This window comes from Ambystoma mexicanum, unplaced genomic scaffold (genome assembly GCF_040938575.1).
Source record: "Ambystoma mexicanum isolate Mex_15411 unplaced genomic scaffold, UKY_AmexF1_1 Mex_scaf66, whole genome shotgun sequence".
In the NCBI taxonomy this organism is placed as follows: Eukaryota; Metazoa; Chordata; class Amphibia; order Caudata; family Ambystomatidae; genus Ambystoma; species Ambystoma mexicanum.
The window spans coordinates 130235-148706 of record NW_027182484.1 but is presented as its reverse complement, the minus strand read 5'-3'; the positions used below and the strand labels follow the sequence as shown (position 1 = coordinate 148706).

At 35.4% G+C, this 18472-nt stretch overlaps 3 non-coding genes across 3 annotated transcripts; all 3 read right to left on the bottom strand.

Annotated features, from left to right (window-relative positions):
- Positions 1-7657: 7657 nt before the first annotated feature.
- TRNAC-GCA (transfer RNA cysteine (anticodon GCA)) lies at positions 7658-7729 on the bottom strand. Its single transcript has one exon. It is a non-coding gene; the product is annotated as a tRNA-Cys (tRNA).
- A 7369-nt stretch (positions 7730-15098) lies between these two features.
- On the bottom strand, positions 15099-15170 carry TRNAC-GCA (transfer RNA cysteine (anticodon GCA)). Its single transcript has one exon. It is a non-coding gene; the product is annotated as a tRNA-Cys (tRNA).
- A 2773-nt stretch (positions 15171-17943) lies between these two features.
- TRNAC-ACA (transfer RNA cysteine (anticodon ACA)) lies at positions 17944-18015 on the bottom strand. Its single transcript has one exon. It is a non-coding gene; the product is annotated as a tRNA-Cys (tRNA).
- Between the last annotated feature and the right edge of the window lie 457 nt (positions 18016-18472).

Below are 18472 nucleotides of genomic sequence, written 5' to 3'. Positions count from 1 at the left end.
TACAGTGAGGTTTCCATTGCAAGAATTCATACATTTCGTATCACATGTAGATCTTAAAACATGGAAAAAAAATCTTTTGTCAAATGCACAAATTCTGCAAAATGTAACTGCTTCTTTACTGCAGTTTGTTGATGTTGTGCTAAGAGCATAGTTAAACCCAATTGTTCATTGTTTTGTATATGAAATGATGATATATCCTATTGTTTCTTACAGTGCATTGGGTTGAAAAACATTTTAACAGGATCTATTGAAGAGGGTATATGGTTATGAAACAGGGACTTCTTGAACTACACTCCTACGCTCTACCACTGACATAAACCCTTCAATGTTGAAAACTGCCCTTTTTTAAAAAGGTGATAGAGTGGGTGAATCTATGGAACTTGTAGAACTAATGACATCAGTGCACTTCTGGTCAGCTGTACAAATCAATACATTTCATTAAGGGCATATTATTGGTTTCCACCACAGTTTTATAACATTCGTATGAGCTTCCAATGGACTATTTTAAACTGGTCATATCACCAGTAGAACTTGGGTGAATGTAAAACACAGCTTGTATCATATGAAGAAATCCTAAACAGCTTAATGGTGTTTACCCTATGTTTCAGGTGATGATCAGGAGTATTTCAAATGTAGAAATGTGTTGCTCATTACATAAAATGCTCAGATTGTAAATGTTTACTTCAATTTATTTAATTAAAAAATATTTCTACAGGTAAAACAGTTGGACAAGGGAGCACCCAGATTTGAACTAGGGACTTTTGAGCTGCAGTGAAATGCTCTACCCCTGAGCTATACCCCCATTTCTGAACTGTTCACCTTTATTTATTCAGTAATATGTACAAAGTGGAAGCAACATGCAATCACCATCAAAGCAATGCATTTTCAGCCACCAACCTTCCTTATAAGTATATGGGGTGCGAAGGATGTCCTTTATCTGCCTTGGTAAAATACAGTGAGGTTTCCATTGCAAGAATTCATACATTTCGTATCGCATGTAGATCTTGGAACATGGAAAAAAAATCTTTTGTCAAATGCACAAATTCTGCAAAATGTAACTGCTTCTCTACTGCAGTTTGTTGATTTTGTGCTAAGAGCATAGTTTAACCCAATTGTTCATTGTTTTGTATATGAAATGATGATATATCCTATTGTTTCTTACAGTGCATTGGGTTGAAAAACATTTTAACAGGATCTATTGAAGAGGGTATATGGTTATGAAACAGGGACTTCTTGAACTACACTCCTACGCTCTACCACTGACATAATCCCTTCAATGTTGAAAACTGCCCTTTTTTAAAAAGGTGATAGACTGGGTGACTCTACGGAACTTGTAGAACTAATGACATCAGAGCACTTCTGGTCAGCAGTACAAATTAATACATTTCATTAAGGGCATATTATTGGTTTCCACCACAGTTTTATAACATTCATATGAGCTTCCAATGGACTAGTTCAAACTGATCATATCACCAGTAGAACTTGGGCGAATGTAAAGCACAGCTTGTATCATATGAAGAAATCCTAAACATCTTAATGGTGTTTACCCTATGTTTCAGGTGATGATCAGGAGTATTTCAAATGTAGAAATGTGTTGCTCATTACATAAAATGCTAAGATCGTAAATGTTTACTTCAATTTATTTAATTAAAAAAATATTTCTACAGGTAATATAGTTGGATAAGGGGGCACCCAGAATTGAACTAGTGACCTCTTGATCTGCAGTGAAATGCTCTATCCCTGAGCTATAACCCCATTTCTGAAATGTTCACCTTTACTTATTCAGTAAAATGTACAAAGTGGAAGCAACATGCAATCACCATCAAAGCAATGCATTTTCAGCCACCAAACCCTCCTTATAAGTATAAAGGGTACAAAAGATGTCCTTTATCTGCCTTGCTAAAATACAGTGAGGTTTCCATTGCAAGAATTCATACATTTCGTATCACATGTAGATCTTGGAACATGGAAAAAAAATCTTTTGTCAAATGCACAAATTCTGCAAAATGTAACTGCTTCACTACTGCAGTTTGTTGATTTTGTGCTAAGAGCATAGTTAAACCCAATTGTTCATTTTTTTTATATGAAATGATGATATATCCTTTTGTTTCTTACAGTACATTGGGTTGAAAAACATTTTAACAGGATCTATCGACGAGGGTGTATGGTTATGAAACAGGGATTTCTTGAACTGCACTCCTATGCTCTACCACTGAGTTAAACCCTTGAATGCTGAAAGCTGCCCTTTTTTTAAAATGGTGATAGAGTGGGTGACTGTATGGAACTTGTAAAACTAATGACATCAGTGCACTCCTGGTCAGCTGTACAAATTAATACATTTCATTAAGGGCATATTATTGGTTTCCACCACAGTTTTATAACATTCATATGAGCTTCCAATGGACTATTTCAAACTGAAAATATCACCAGTAGAACTTGGGTGAATGTAAAACACAGCTTGTATATGTATATCGGGTGCAAAGGATGTCCTTTATCTGCCTTGGTAAAATACAGTGAGGTTTCCATTGCAAGAATTCATACATTTCGTATCACATGTAGATCTTGGAACATGGAAAAAAAACTTTCGTCAAATGCACAAATTCTGCAAAATGTAACTGTTTCTCTACTGCAGTTTGGTGATTTTGTCCTAAGAGCATAGTAAAACCCAATTGTTCATTGTTTCGTATATGAAATGATGACATATCCTATTGATTCTTACAGTGCATTGGGTTGAAAAACATTTTAACAGGATCTATTGAAGAGGGTATATGGTTATGAAACAGGGACTTCTTGAACTACACTCCTACGCTCTACCACTGACATAATCCCTTCAATGTTGAAAACTGCCCTTTTTTAAAAAGGTGATAGACTGGGTGACTCTACGGAACTTGTAGAACTAATGACATCAGAGCACTTCTGGTCAGCAGTACAAATTAATACATTTCATTAAGGGCATATTATTGGTTTCCACCACAGTTTTATAACATTCATATGAGCTTCCAATGGACTAGTTCAAACTGATCATATCACCAGTAGAGCTTGGGTGAATGTAAAGCACAGCTTGTATCATATGAAGAAATCCTAAACATCTTAATGGTGTTTACCCTATGTTTCAGGTGATGATCAGGAGTATTTCAAATGTAGAAATGTGTTGCTCATTACATAAAATGCTAAGATTGTAAATGTTTACTTCAATTTATTTAATTAAAAAAATATTTCTACAGGTAAAATAGTTGGATAAGGGGGCACCCAGAATTGAACTAGTGACCTCTTGATCTGCAGTGAAATGCTCTATCCCTGAGCTATAACCCCATTTCTGAAATGTTCACCTTTACTTATTCAGTAATATGTACAAAGTGGAAGCAACATGCAATCACCATCAAAGCAATGCATTTTCAGCCACCAAACCCTCCTTATAAGTATAAGGGGTACAAAAGATGTCCTTTATCTGCCTTGGTAAAATACAGTGAGGTTTCCATTGCAAGAATTCATACATTTCGTATCACATGTAGATCTTGGAACATGGAAAAAAAAACTTTCGTCAAATGCACAAATTCTGCAAAACGTAACTGCTTCTCTACTGCAGTTTGTTGATTTTGTGCTAAGAGCATAGTTAAACCCAATTGTTCATTGTTTTTATATGAAATGATGATATATCCTTTTGTTTCTTACAGTACATTGGGTTGAAAAACATTTCAACAGGATCTATTGACGAGGGTGTATGGTTATGAAACAGGGATTTCTTGAAAAGCACTCCCACGCTCTACCACTGACATAAACCCTTGAATGCTGAAAACTGCTCTTTTTTAAAAAGGTGATAGAGTTGGTGACTGTATGGAACTTGTAGAACTAATAACATCAGTGCACTTCTGGTCAGCTGTACAAATTAATACATTTCATTAAGGGCATATTATTGGTTTCCACCACAGTTTTATAACATTCATATGAGCTTCCAATGGACTATTTCCAACTGATAATATCACCAGTAGAACTTGTATGAATGTAAAACACAGCTTGTATCATATGAAGAAATCCTAAACAGTTTCATGGTGTTTACCCTATGTTTCAGGAGATGATCAGGAGTATTTCAAATGTAGAAATGTGTTGCTCATTACATAAAATGCTAAGATTGTAAATGTTTTCTTCAATTTATTTAAAAAAATATTTCTACAGGTAAAACAGTTGAACAAGGGGGCACCCAGATTTGAACTAGGGACCTCTGGATCTGCAGTCAAATGCTCTACCACTGAGCTATACCCCCATTTCTGAAATGTTCGACTTTATTTATTCAGTAATATGTACAAAGTGGAAGCAACATGCAATCACCATCAAAGCAATGCATTTTCAGCCACCAAACCCTCCTTATAAGTATAAGGGGTACAAAAGATGTCCTTTATCTGCCTTGGTAAAATACAGTGAGGTTTCCATTGCAAGAATTCATACATTTCGTATCACATGTAGATCTTGGAACATGGAAAAAAAATCTTTTGTCAAATGCACAAATTCTGCAAAATGTAACTGCTTCTCTACTGCAGTTTGTTGATGTTGTGCTAAGAGCATAGTTAAACCCGTTGTTCATTGTTTTGTATATGAAATGATGATATATCCTATTGTTTCTTACAGTGCATTGGGTTGAAAAACATTTTAACAGGATCTATTGAAGAGGGTATATGGTTATGAAATAGGGACTTCTTGAACTACACTCCTACGCTCTACTACTGACATAAACCATTCAATGTTGAAAACTGTCCTTTTTTAAAAAGGTGATAGAGTGGGTGACTGTATGGAACTTGTAGAACTAATGACATCAGTGCACTTCTGGTCATCTGTACAAATTAATACATTTCATTAAGGGCATATTATTGGTTTCCACCACAGTTTTATAACATTCATATGAGCTTCCAATGGACTATTTCAAACTGAAAATATCACCAGTAGAACTTGGGTGAATGTAAAACACAGCTTGTATATGTATATCAGGTGCAAAGGATGTCCTTTATCTGCCTTGGTAAAATACAGTGAGGTTTCCATTGCAAGAATTCATACATTTCGTATCACATGTAGATCTTGGAACATGGAAAAAAAATCTTTTGTCAAATGCACAAATTCTGCAAAATGTAACTGCTTCTCTACTGCAGTTTGTTGATGTTGTGCTAAGAGCATAGTTAAACCCAATTGTTCATTGTTTTGTATATGAAATGATGATATATCCTATTGTTTCTTACAGTGCATTGTGTTGAAAAACATTTTAACAGGATCTATTGAAGAGGGTATATGGTTATGAAACAGGGACTTCTTGAACTACACCCCTACGCTCTACCACTGACATAAACTAAACCCTTCAATGTTGAAAACTGCCCTTTTTTAAAAAGGTGATAGAGTGGGTGACTTTATCGAACTTGTAGAACTAATGATATCAGTGCACTTCTGGTCATCTGTACAAATTAATACATTTCATTAAGGGCATATTATTGGTTTCCACCACAGTTTTATAACATTCATATGAGCTTCCAATGGACTATTTTAAACTGGTCATATCACCAGTAGAACTTGGGTGAATGTAAAACACAGCTTGTATCATATTAAGAAATCCTAAACAGCTTAATGGTGTTTACCCTATGTTTCAGGTGATGATCAGGAGTATTTCAAATGTAGAAATGTGTTGCTCATTATATAAAATGCTAAGATTGTAAATGTTTACTTCAATTTATTTAATTAAAAAAATATTTCTACAGGTAAAACAGTTGGACAAGGGGGCACCCAGATTTGAACTAGGGACTTTTTGATCTGCAGTGAAATGCTCTAACCCTGAGCTATACACCCATTTTTGAAATGTTCACCTTTATTTATTCAGTAATATGTACAAAGTGGAAGCAACATGCAATCACCATCAAAGCAATGCATTTTCAGCCACCAAACCTTCCTTATAAGTATATGGGGTGCGAAGGATGTCCTTTATCTGCCTTGGTAAAATACAGTGAGGTTTCCATTGCAAGAATTCCTACATTTCGTATCACATGTAGATCTTGGAACATGGAAAAAAAATCTTTTGTCAAATGCACAAATTCTGCAAAATGTAACTGCTTCTCTACTGCAGTTTGTTGATTTTGTGCTAAGAGCACAGTTAAACCCAATTGTTCATTGTTTTGTATATGAAATGATGATATATCCTATTGTTTCTTACAGTGCATTGGGTTGAAAAATATTTTAACACGATCTATTGAAGAGGGTATATGGTTATGAAACAGGAACTTCTTGAAAAGCACTCCCACGCTCTACCACTGACATAAACCCTTGAATGCTGAAAACTGCCCTTTTTTAAAAAGGTGATAGAGTTGGTGACTGTATGGAACTTGTAGAACTAATAACATCAGTGCACTTCTGGTCAGCTGTACAAATTAATACATTTCATTAAGGGCATATTATTGGTTTCCACCACAGTTTTATAACATTCATATGAGCTTCCAATGGACTATTTCAAACTAATCATATCACCAGTAGAACTTGGGTGAATGTAAAACACAGCTTGTATCATACGAAGAAATCCTAAACAGCTTAACGGTGTTTACCCTATGTTTCAGGTGATGATCAGGAGTATTTCAAATGTAGAAATGTGTTGCTCATTACATAACATGCTAAGATTGTAAATGTTTACTTCAATGTATTTAATTAAAAAAATATTTCTACAGGTAAAACAGTTGGACAAGGGGGCACCCAGATTTGAACTAGGGACCTTTTGATCTGCAGTGAAATGCTCTACCCCTGAGCTATACCCCCATTTCTGAAATGTTCACCTTTATTTATTCAGTAATATGTACAAAGTGGAAGCAACATGCAATCACCATCAAAGCAATGCATTTTCAGCCACCAAACCCTCCTTATAAGTATAAGGGGTACAAAAGATGTCCTTTATCTGCCTTGGTAAAATACAGTGAGGTTTCCATTGCAAGAATTCATACATTTTGTATCACATGTAGATCTTGGAACATGGAAAAAAAACTTTTGTCAAATGCACAAATTCTGCAAAATGTAACTGCTTCTCTACTGCAGTTTGGTGATTTTGTGCTAAGAGCATAGTTAAACCCAATTGTTCATTGTTTTGTATATGAAATGATGATATATCTTATTGGTTCTTACAGTGCATTGGGTTGAAAAACATTTTAACAGGATCTATTGAAGAGGGTATATGGTTATGAAACAGGGACTTCTTGAACTACACTCCTACGCTCTACCACTGACATAAACCCTTCAATGTTGAAAACTGCCCTTTTTTAAAAAGGTGATAGAGTGGGTGACTCAATGGAAATTGTAGAACTAATGACATCAGTGCACTTCTGGTCAGCTGTACAAATTAATACATTTCATTAAGGGCATATTACTGGTTTCCCCCACAGTTTTATAACATTCATATGAGCTTCCAATGGACTAATTCAAACTGATAATATCACCAATAGAGCTTGGGTGAATGTAATACACAGCTTGTATCATACGAAGAAGTCCGAAACAGCTTAATGGTGTTTACCATGTGTTTCAGGAGATGATCAGGAGTATTTCAAATGTAGAAATGTGTTGCTCATTACATAATTGCTGATATTGTAAATGTTTTCTTCAATTTATTTAATTAAAAATATATTTCTACAATTAAAACAGATGGACAAGGGGGCACCCAGATTTGAACTAGGGACCTCTTGATCTGCAGTCAAATGCTCTACCAATGAGCTATACCCCCAGTTTTGAAATGTTCACCTTTATTTATTCAGTAATATGTACAAAGTGCAAGCAACATGCAATCACCATCAAAGCAATGCATTTTCAGCCACCAAACCCTCCTTATAAGTATATGGGGTGCAAAGGATGTCCTTTATCTGCCCTGGTAAAATACAGTGAGGTTTCCATTGCAAGAAGTCATACATTTCGTATCACATGCAGATCTGGGAACATGGAAAAAAATCTTTTGTCAAATGCACAAATTCTGCAAAATGTAACTGCTTCTCTACTGCAGTTTGTTGATTTTGTGCTGAGAGCATAGTTAAACCGAATTGTTCATTGTTTTGTATATGAAATGATGATATTTCCTATTGCTTCTTACAGTGCATTGGGTTGAAAAACATTTTAACAGGATCTATTGAAGAGGGTATATGGTTATGAAACAGGGACTTCTTGAACTACACTCCCACGCTCTACCACTGACATAAACCCTTGAATGCTGAAAACTGCCCTTTTTTAAAAAGGTGATAGAGTGGGTGACTTTATGGAACTTGTAGAACTAATGACATCAGTGCACTTCTGGTCAGCTGTACAAATTAATACATTTCATTAAGGGCATATTATTGGTTTCCACCACAGTTTTATATCACCAATAGGGATTGGTTTGTTGATTTTGTTTAGTTTGTTGATTTTGTGCTAAGAGCATAGTTAAACCCAATTGTTCATTGTTTTTTATATGAAATGATGATATATCCTATTGTTTCTTACAGTGCATTGGGTTGAAAAATATTTTAACAGGATCTATTGAAGAGGGTATATGGTTATGAAACAGGGACTTCTTGAACTGCACTCCTACCCTCTACCACTGACATAAACCCTTGAATGCTGAAAACTGTTCTTTTTTAAAAAGGTGATAGAGTGGTTGACTGGATGGAACTTGTAGATCTAATGACATCAGTGCACTTCTGGTCAGCTGTACAAATTAATACATTTCATTAAGGGCATATTATTGGTTTCCACCACAGTTTTCTAACATTCATATGCGCTTCCAATGGACTATTTCAAACTGACAATATCACCAGTAGAACTTGGGTGAATGTAATACACAGCTTGTATCTTATGAGGAAATCCTAAACAGCTTAATGGTGTTTACCCTATGTTTCAGGAGATGATCAGGAGTATTTCGAAATGTAGAAATGTATTGCTCATTACATAAAATGCTAAGATTGTAAATGTTTTCTTCAATTTATTTAATTAAAAAAATATTTCAACAGGTAAAACAGTTGGACAAGCGGGCACACAGATTTGAACTAGGGACCTCTTGATCTGCAGTTAAATGCTCGACCATCGAGCTATACCCGCAGTTCTAAAATGTTCACCTTTATTAATTCAGTAATATGTACAAAGTGGAAGCAACATGCAATCACCATCAAAGCAATGCATTTCCAGCCACCAAACCCTCCTTATAAATATAAGGGGTACAAAAAATGTCCTTTATCTGCCTTTGTAAAATACAGTGAGGTTTCCAGTGCAAGAATTCATACATTTCGTATCACATGTAGATCTTGGTCCAGGAAAAAAAAACTTTTGTCAAATGCACAAATTCTGCAAAACGTAACTGCTTTTCTACTGCAGTTTGTTGATTTTGTGCCAAGAGCATAGTTAAACCCAATTGTTCATTGTTTTTATATGAAATGATGATATATCCTATTGTTTCTTACAGTTCATTGGGTTGAAAAACATTTTAACAGGATCTATTGAAGAGGGTATATAGTTATGAAAGAGGGACTTCTTGAACTGCACTCCAACGCTCTACCACTGAGTTATACCCTTGAATGCTGAAGACAGCCCTTTTTTAAAAAGGTGATAGAGTGGGTGACTGTATGGAACTTGTAGAACTAATGACATCAGTGCACTTCTGGTCAGCTGTACAAATTAATACATTTCATTAAGGGCATATTACTGGTTTCCACCACAGTTTTATAACATTCATATGCGCTTCCAATGGACTATTTCAAACTGATAATATCACCAGTAGAACTTGGGTGAATGTAATACACAGCTTGTATCATACGAAGAATTCCGAATCAGCTTAATGGTGTTTACCCTATGTTTCCAGAGATGATCAGGAGTATTTCAAATGAAGAAATGTGTTGCTCATTACATAAAATGCTAAGATTGTAAATGTTTTCTTCAATTTATTTAATTAAAAAAATATTTCTACAGGTAAAACAGTTGGACAAGGGGGCACCCAGATTTTAACTTGGGACCTCTTGATCTGCAATCAAATGCTCGACCACTGAGCTATACCCCATATTCTGAAATGTGTACCTTTATTTATTCAGTAATATGTACAAAGTGGAAGCAACATGCAATCACCATCAAAGCAATGCATTTTCAGCCACCAAACCCTCCTTATAAGTATAAGGGGTACAAAAGATGTCCTTTATCTGCCTTTGTAAAATACAGTGAGATTTCCAGTGCAAGAATTCATACATTTCGCATCACATGTAGATCTTGGAACATGGAAAAAAAACTTTTGTCAAATGCACAAATACTGCAAAACGAAACTGCTTCTCTACTGCAGTTTGTTGATTTTGTGCTAAGAGCATAGTTAAACCCAATTATTCATTGTTTTTTATATGAAATGATGATATATCCTATTGTTTCTTACAGTGCATTGGGTTGAAAAACATTTTAACAGGATCTATTGAAGAGGGTATATGGTTATGAAACAGGGACTTCTTGAACTGCACTCCTACCCTCTACCACTGACATAAACCATTGAATGCTGAAAACTGCTCTTTTTTAAAAAAAGGTGATAGAGTGGGTGACTGTATGGAACTTGTAGAACTAATGACATCAGTGCACTTCTGGTCAGCTGTACAAATTAATTCATTTCATTAAGGGCATATTATTGGTTTCCACCACAGTTTTATAACATTCATATGCGCTTCCAATGGACTATTTCAAGCTGATAATATCACCAGTAGAACTTGGGTGAATGTAATACACAGCTTGTATCATACGAAGAAATCCGAAACAGCTTAATGGTGTTTACCCTATGTTTCCGGAGATGATCAGGAGTATTTCAAATGTAGAAATGTGTTGCTCATTACATAAAATGCTAAGATTGTAAATGTTTTCTTCAATTTATTTAATTAATTAAAAAAATATTTCTACAGGTAAAACAGTTGGAGAAGGGGGCACCCAGAATTGAACTAGGGACCTTTTGATCTACAGTCAAATGCTCTACCACTGAGCTATACCTGTACTTCTAAAATGTTCACCTTTATTAATTCAGTAATATGTACAAAGTGCAAGCAACATGCAATCACCATCAACGCAATGCATTTTCAGCCACCAAACCCTCCTTATAAGTATATGGGGTGCGAAGGATGTCCTTTATCTGCCTTGGTAAAATACAGTGAGGTTTCCATTGCAAGAATTCATACATTTCGTATCACATGTAGATCTTGGAACATGGAAAAATAACTTTTGTCAAATGCACAAATTCTGCAAAACGTAACTGCTTCTCTACTGCAGTTTGTTGATTTTGTGCTAAGAGCATAGTTAAACCCAATTGTTCATTGTTTTTTATACAAAATGATATATCCTATTGTTTCTTACAGTGCATTGGGTTGAAAAACATTTTAACAGGATCTATTGAAGAGGGTATATGGTTATGAAACAGGGACTTCTTGAACTACACTCCCACGCTCTACCACTGACATAAACCCTTGAATGCTGAAAACTGCCCTTTTTTAAAAAGGTGATAGAGTGGGTGACTTTATGGAACTTGTAGAACTAATGACATCAGTGCACTTCTGGTCAGCTGTACAAATTAATAAATTTCATTAAGGGCATATTATTGGTTTCCACCACAGTTTTATATCACCAATAGGGATTGGTTTGTTGATTTTGTTTAGTTTGTTGATTTTGTGCTAAGAGCATAGTTAAACCCAATTGTTCATTGTTTTTTATATGAAATGATGATATATCCTATTGTTTCTTACAGTGCATTGGGTTGAAAAATATTTTAACAGGATCTATTGAAGAGGGTATATGGTTATGAAACAGGGACTTCTTGAACTGCACTCCTACCCTCTACCACTGACATAAACCCTTGAATGCTGAAAACTGCTCTTTTTTAAAAAGGTGATAGAGTGGGTGACTGTATGGAACTTGTAGAACTAATGACATCAGTGCACTTCTGGTCAGCTGTACAAATTAATACATTTCATTAAGCGCATATTATTGGTTTCCACCACAGTTTTATAACATTCATATGAGCTTCCAATGGACTATTTCAAACTGATAATATCACCAGTAGAACTTGGGTAATGTAATACACAGCGTGTATCATACTAAGAATTCCGAAACAGCTTAATGGTGTTTACCCTATGTTTCCGGGGACGATCAGGAGTATTTCAAATGTAGAAATGTGTTGCTCATTACATAAAATGCTAAGATTGTAAATGTTTTCTTCAATTTATTTAATTAAAAAAATATTTCTACAGGTAAAACCGTTGGACAAGAGGGCACCCAGATTTGAACTAGTGATCTCTTGATCTGCAGTCAAATTCTCTACCACTGAGCTATACCCCCAGTTCTGAAATGTTCACCTTTATTTATTCAGTAATATGTACAAAGTGGAAGCAACATGCAATCACCATCAAAGCAATGCATTTTCAGCCACCAAACCCTCCTTATAAGTATAAGGGGTACAAAAGATGTCCTTTATCTGCCTTCTTAAAATACAGTGAGTTTTCCAGTGCAAGAATTCATACATTTCGTATCACATGTAGATCTTGGAACATGGAAAAAAAAACTTTTGTCAAATGCACAAATTCTGCAAAACGTAACTGCTTCTCTACTGCAGTTTGTTGATTTTGTGCTAAGAGCATAGTTAAACCCAATTGTTCATTGTTTTTTACACGAAATGATGATACATCCTATTGTGTCTTACAGTGCATTGGGTTGAAAAACATTTTAACAGGATCTATTGAAGAGGGTATATGGTTATGAAACAGGGACTTCTTCAACTGCACTCCTACACTCTACCACTGACATAAACCCTTGAATGCTGAAAACTGCCCTTTTTAAAAAAAAGTGATAGAGTGGGTGACTGTATGGAACCTGTAGAACTAATGACATCAGTGCACTTCTGGGCAGCTGTACAAATTAATACATTTCATTAAGGGCATATTATTGGTTTCTACCACAGTTTTATAACATTCATATGAGCTTCCAATGGACTATTTCAAACTGATAATATCACCAGTAGAACTTGGGTGAATGTAATACACAGCTTGTATCATACGAAGAAATCCAAAATAGCTTAATGGTGTTTACACTATGTTTCAGGAGATGATCAGGAGTATTTCAAATGTAGAAATGTGTTGCTCATTACATACAATGCTAAGATTGTAAATGTTTTCTTCAATTTATGTAAAACAATATTTCTACAGGTACAACAGTTGGACCAGGGGGCACCCAGATTTGAATTAGGGACCTCTTGATCTGCAGTCAAATGCTCTACCACTGAGCTATACCCCCAATTCGATAATGTTCACCTTTATTTATTCAGTAATATGTACAAAGTGGAAGCAACATGCAATCACCATCAAAGCAATGCATTTTCAGCCACCAAACCCTCCTTATAAGTATAAGGGGTGCGAAGGATGTCCTTTATCTGCCTTGGTAAAATACAGTGAGGTTTCCATTTCAAGAATTCATACATTTCGTATCACATGTAGATCTTGGAAGATGGAAAAAAAACTTTTGTCAAATGCACAAATTCTGCAAAACGTAACTGCTTCTCTACTGCAGTTTGTTGATTTTGTGCTAAGAGCATAGTTAAACCCAATTGTTCATTGTTTTTCATATGAAATGATGATATATCCTATTGTTTCTTACAGTGCATTGGGTTGAAAAACATTTTAACAGGATCTATTGAAGAGGGTAGATGGTTATGAAACAGGGACTTCTTGAACTGCATTCCTACGCTCTACCACTGACATAAACCCTTGAATGCTGAAAACTGCCCTTTTTTGAAAAGGTGATAGAGTGGGTGACTGTATGGAACTTGTAGAACTAATGACATCAGTACACTTCTGGTCAGCTGGACAAATTAATACATTTCATTAAGGGCATATTATTGGTTTCCACCACAGTTTTATAACGTTCATATGAGCTTCCAATGGACTATTTCAAACTGATCATATCACCAGTAGAACTTGGGTGAATGTAAAACACAGCTTGTATCATACGAAGAAATCCAAAATAGCTTAATGGTGTTTACCCTATGTTTCAGGAGATGATCAGGAGTATTTAAATTTGTAGAAATGTGTTGCTCATTACATAATATGCTAAGATTGTAAATGTTTTCTTCAATTTATTTAATTAAAAAAATATTTCTACAGGTAAAACAGTTGGACAAGGGGGCACCCAGATTTGAACTAGGGACCTATTAATCTGCAGTCAAATGCTCTACCACTGAACTATACCCCCAGTTCTGAAATGTTCTCCTTCATTAATTCAGTAATATGTACAAAGTGGAAGCAACATGCAATCACCATCAAAGCAATGCATTTTCAGCCACCAAACCCTCCTTACAACTATAAGGGATACACAAGATGTCCTTTATCTGCCTTGGTAAAATACAGTGAGGTTTCCATTGCAAGAATTCATACATTTCGTATCACATGTAGATCTTGGAACATGGAAAAAAAACGTTTGTCAAATGCACAAATTCTGCAAAACGTAACTGCTTCTCTACTGCAGTTTGTTGATTTTGTGCTAAGAGCATAGTTAAACCCAATTGTTCATTGTTTTTTATATGAAATGATGATATATCCTATTGTGTCTTACTGTGCATTGGGTTGAAAAATATTTTAACAGGATCTATTGAAGAGGGTATATGGTTATGAAACAGGGACTTCTTGAACTGCACTCCTACCCTCTACCACTAACATAAACCCTTGAATGCTGAAAACTGCTCTTTTTTAAAAAGGTGATACAGTGGGTGACCGAATGGAACTTGTAGAACTAATGACATCAGTGCACTTCTGGTCAGCTGTACAAATTAATACATTTCATTAAGGGCATATTATTGGTTTCTGCCACAGTTTTATAACATTCATATGAGCTTCCAATGGACTATTTCAAACTGATAATATCACCAGTAGAAATTGGGTGAATGTAATACACAGCTTGTATCATACAAAGAAATCCGAAACAGCTTAATGGTGTTTACACTATGTTTCAGGAGATGTTCAGGAGTATTTCAAATGTAGAAATATGTTGCTCATTACATAAAATTCTACGATTGTAAATGTTTTCTTCAATTTATTTAAAAAGATATTTCTACAGGTACAACATTTGGACCAGGGGGACACCCAGATTTGAACTAGGAACCTCTTGAACTGCAGTCAAATGCTCTACCACTGAGCTATACCCCCAGTTCTAAAATGTTCACCTTTTTTAATTCAGTAGTATGTACAAAGTGCAAGCAACATGCAATCACCATCAAAGCAAAGCATTTTCAGCCACCAAACCCTCCTTATAGGTATATGGGGTGCGAAGGATGTCCTTTATCTGCCTTGGTAAAATACAGTGAGGTTTCCATTGCAAGAATTCATACATTGCGTATCACATGTAGATCTTGGAACATGGAAAAAAACTTTTGTCAAATGCACAAATTCTGCAAAACGTAACTGCTTCTCTACTGCAGTTTGTTGATTTTGTGCTAAGAGCATAGTTAAACCCAATTGTTCATTGTTTTTTATATGAAATGATTATATATCCTATTGTTTCTTACAGTGCATTGGGTTGAAAAACATTTTAACAGGATCTATTGAAGAGGATATATGGTTATGAATCAGGGACTTCTTGAACTGCATTTCTACGCTCTACCACTGAGTTAAACCCTTGAATGCTGAAAACTGCCCTTTTTTAAAAAGGTGACAGAGTGGGTGACTGTATGGAACTTGTAGAACTAATGACATCAGTGCACTTCTGGTCAGCTGGACAAATTAATACATTTCATTAAGGGCATATTATTGGTTTCCACCACAGTCTTATAACGTTCATATGAGCTTCCAATGGACTATTTCAAACTGATAATATCACCAGTAGAACTTGGGTGAATGTAATACACAGCTTGTATCATACGAAGAAATCCGAAACAGCTTAATGGTGTTTACACTATGTTTCAGGAGATGATCAGGAGTATTTCAAATGTAGAAATGTGTTGCTCATTACATAAAATGCTAAGATTGTAAATGTTTTTTCAATTTATTTAAAACAATATTTCTACAGGTACAATAGTTGGACCAGTGGGCACCCAGATTTGAATTAGGGACCTCTTGATCTGCAGTCAAATGCTCTACCACTGAGCTATACCCCCAATTCGATGATGTTCACCTTTATTTATTCAGTAATATGTACAAAGCGGAAGCAACATGCAATCACCATCAAAGCAATGCATTTTCAGCCACCAAACCCTCCTTATAAGTATAAGGGGTGCGAAGGATGTCCTTTATCTGCCTTGGTAAAATACAGTGAGTTTTCCATTTCAAGAATTCATACATTTCGTATCACATGTAGATCTTGGAACATGGAAAAAAAACTTTTGTCAAATTCACAAATTCTGCAAAACGTAACTGCTTCTCTACTGCAGTTTGTTGATTTTGTGCTAAGAGCATAGTTAAACCCAATTGTTCATTGTTTTTTATATGAAATGATGATATATCCTATTGTTTCTTACAGTGCATTGGGTTGAAAAACATTTTAACAGGATCTATTGAAGAGGGTAGATGGTTATGAAACAGGGACTTCTTGAGCTGCATTCCTACGCTCTACCACTGAGTTAAACCCTTGAATGCTGAAAACTGCCCTTTTTTAAAAAGGTGATAGAGTGGGTGACTGTATGGAACTTGTAGAACTAATGACATCAGTACACTTCTGGTCAGCTGGACAAATTAATACATTTCATTAAGGGCATATTATTGGTTTCCACCACAGTTTTATAACGTTCATATGAGCTTCCAATGGACTATTTCAAACTGATAATATCACCAGTAGAACTTGGGTGAATGTAAAACACAGCTTGTATCATATGAAGAAATCCTAAACAGCTTAATGGTGTTTACCCTATGTTTCAGGAGATGATCAGGAGTATTTCATATGTAGAAATGTGTTGCTCATTACATAAAATGCTAAGATTGTAAATGTTTTGTTCAATTTATTTAAAAAAATATTTCTACAGGTACAACAGTTGGACAAGGGGACACCCAAATTTGAACTAGGGACCTATTGATCTGCAGTCAAATGCTCTACCACTGAACTATACCCCCAGTTCTGAAACACTCTCCTTTATTAATTCAGTAATATGTACAAAGTGGAAGCAACATGCAATCACCATCAAAGCAATGCATTTTCAGCCACCAAACCTTCCTTATACCTATAAGGGTTACACAAGATGTCCTTTATCTGCCTTGGTAAAATACAGTGAGGTTTCCATTGCAAGAATTCATACATTTCGTATCACATGTAGATCTTGGAACATGGAAAAAAAACGTTTGTCAAATGCACAAATTCTGCAAAACGTAACTGCTTCTCTACTGCAGTTTGTTGATTTTGTGCTAAGAGCATAGTTAAACCCAATTGTTCATTGTTTTTTATATGAAATGATTATATATTATATTGTTTCTTACAGTGCATTGGGTTGAAAAACATTTTAACAGGATCTATTGAAGAGGATATATGGTTATGAATCAGGGACTTCTTGAACTGCATTTCTACGCTCTACCACTGAGTTAAACCCTTGAATGCTGAAAACTGCCCTTTTTTAAAAAGGTGACAGAGTGGGTGACTGTATGGAACTTGTAGAACTAATGACATCAGTGCACTTCTGGTCAGCTGGACAAATTAATACATTTCATTAAGGGCATATTATTGGTTTCCACCACAGTCTTATAACGTTCATATGAGCTTCCAATGGACTATTTCAAACTGATAATATCACCAGTAGAACTTGGGTGAATGTAATACACAGCTTGTATCATACGAAGAAATCCGAAACAGCTTAATGGTGTTTACACTATGTTTCAGGAGGTGATCAGGAGTATTTCAAATGTAGAAATGTGTTGCTCATTACATAAAATGCTAAGATTGTAAATGTTTTCTTCAATTTATTTAAAACAATATTTCTACAGGTACAACAGTTGGACCAGGGGGCACCCAGATTTGAATTAGGAACCTCTTGATGTGTAGTCAAATGCTCTACCACTGAGCTATACCCCCAATTCGATGATGTTCACCTTTATTTATTCAGTAATATGTACAAAGCGGAAGCAACATGCAATCACCATCAAAGCAATGCATTTTTAGCCACCAAACCCTCCTTATACCTATAAGGGTTACACAAGATGTCCTTTATCTGCCTTGGTAAAATACAGTGAGGTTTCCATTGCAAGAATTCATACATTTCGTATCACATGTAGATCTTGGAACATGGAAAAAAAAAGTTTGTCAAATGCACAAATTCTGCAAAACGTAACTGCTTCTCTACTGCAGTTTGTTGATTTTGTGCTAAGAGCATAGTTAAACCCAATTGTTCATTGTTTTTATATGAAATGATGATACATCCTATTGTTTCTTACAGTGCATTGGGTTGAAAAATATTTTAACAGGATCTATTGAAGAGGGTATATGGTTATGAAACAGGGATTTCTTGAACTGCACTCCTACCCTCTACCAC